Raw genomic sequence first — 2311 nt, forward strand, 5'->3', positions numbered from 1 at the left:
AATATCTTAAAATACTTATTTAATCTAAAAATAAGTTTTCCTTATCCATTGGGAAAAAAACAGGTTTATCTTCAGCTAGCATTCCTGACAAGGAATGTAAATATTCACAAAAAATTCGCTTCCTTAACATTTTATTTAATATTTTCCCGGTAGTATCATCGGTAAAAGAAACATGCGCATATGGTTTAAAGTTATTTTTAAGATCAGATGAGTCTTGTATTTCCAAGAATTCCTCTTTATCTCGATTTTCATATTTTTTTTTAGTAAATTTTTTCATCAAAAATTTTTTGATCTAGAGCTGTTATACTGTATTTTTTTATTAGATTTAAAAAAATATTTGTTTTTATATAAACATAATTTTATCATGGATTGTGGATAATAGATAGTTTATTCAAATAATAACCGTTTTTACATAAATTGGAATTTAACAAAAAAAAATTAACACCATAAAATATAATCAAAAAAGAAAATATAACAAATAATTTCAGCAATTTATTCCATTTATGTTTTAGTATGACATAAGTTTAAAATAAAATGTATCTAAAGAATCAATGGAAATAATCAGATATAGAGAAGAAAAATATAGCACTTTTTTACAAAAAAATTGAGACATTGCTATCTTCTATACACTTAGCTATCGTTCATTAGCAGCATACGAAAAAATGAAAAAAGTAATTCAAAAGCGGCAAAAGAGTTCTTTTTATACGAGTTAAAGATAAAAAGCACAGAAAATCACTACAAAGTCAAATAAATAAATAAATACCTTCCAATTCAAAGACAATATTTCAAAATAATATCGTAGAAAAGACATGATTTTTCTTGGATACGGAGAATAGAAAAATTAATTATGAAGAGATTATAATATAAACATTAGTTATTTTCATTTTTAACATATTGTAGGATCCCGGCTCCTTAAGCTCAAATTTATGCTAATATACATTGAAACATTTCAGATAAAATTAAAATTGTTTATTAATCATTAAATGCTTATAATATGTATTTTTTGTATAATTTTTTTATGATTTTTTTAGTTGTCCTTGTTTCAAAAGACACAATGCTTTTACATGAATTCATTTTTGGATTTAATATATAAAAAAACAATTTTAAAAATAAAAAAAGACAAAAAATAACTATAAAATATTTCAAGTACATATTATGCGGATTTATTTTACTTGATGAAAAATATCATCACCATTGGTATAAATATAATCAATGCATATTGAATAAAAAAAGAGAATAGATTCTCAAGATACACAAATTTTTACGATATAAATAAAAAATCATCAGGACATTAATTTGCATGCATTTATCGTATTGTACGTGATTTTTGTTGTTTATTTAATATTTTAAAATGGTAAATCGAGACAGTTTTAAGTAAAAAAATAACACCATACAAATATAACAAAGTTTAATGAATCGATCGATAAAATTATCAATTTACATATGAAAACTTTATATCCATAATTGTTTTATCTTTTTGTAAATATTCAACGTAAGATGCACATTTGTGATGTATGTATTTGAATAAATATAGATTATTTAGGGTGGGTAATTCGTATTAAGTAATTTAACAAAGTTATCTATTGACACTTAAAAAATTTACTATACAGAATACAACACTTCGAAATGTCAAATTTTATCAAACTAAAGACTATATATAAGCAAAATTCCACATTATTGTTATTATGCATGAAACACACCATTTTATCCCTATAATTTGTAAAAAAATACAATTTCTCAGATAATACGAATTATCAGTGGTTCTAGATGTTACAATTTTTTTTGTTTATTATTATTCTTTGGTGTCCATTATTACCAAACCCCGAATTTGTTATCGGTATGTTTTATCCTATGTTTCAATAAATTGAAAATCATTTTCAAGCTTTTAAATTTGTTGATTCAGTAAATTTAACAATAGTTTTCGGTTATTTTTTCACTATTTGATTGTATAAGATTCTATACTTTCTGATTTAGATTTTTATCTTATTTAAATGTCCACTTCATTTAATAATCTACATAATGAACTTATTTGTAAAATTTGCAGAGGTATTGTTTTTAAAAATAGGGGCAAAGAAAAAAAGTAAATTTCTTGCGAAATTTTTTTCATTTAATCGAGCAGATTTATTTTTAGACTTCACCGATTTCTCGCACATACAAGTGTACAAAATATAATCATGTTTACCATCGAAACAATTTTATATAATTATTTCACAACGTTTGTAAAAAAGATGCTATTATTTTTTTTGTCAAAAGAGGGTAGATCAAAATTTATATAAAATAAATAAACAAATGATTATATCAAGGATTTTTC

The sequence above is a fragment of the Rhyacophila brunnea genome, unplaced genomic scaffold (genome assembly GCF_057557595.1).
Source record: "Rhyacophila brunnea isolate RB1 unplaced genomic scaffold, BYU_Rbru_1.0 scaffold_184, whole genome shotgun sequence".
Taxonomy (NCBI): domain Eukaryota; kingdom Metazoa; phylum Arthropoda; class Insecta; order Trichoptera; family Rhyacophilidae; genus Rhyacophila; species Rhyacophila brunnea.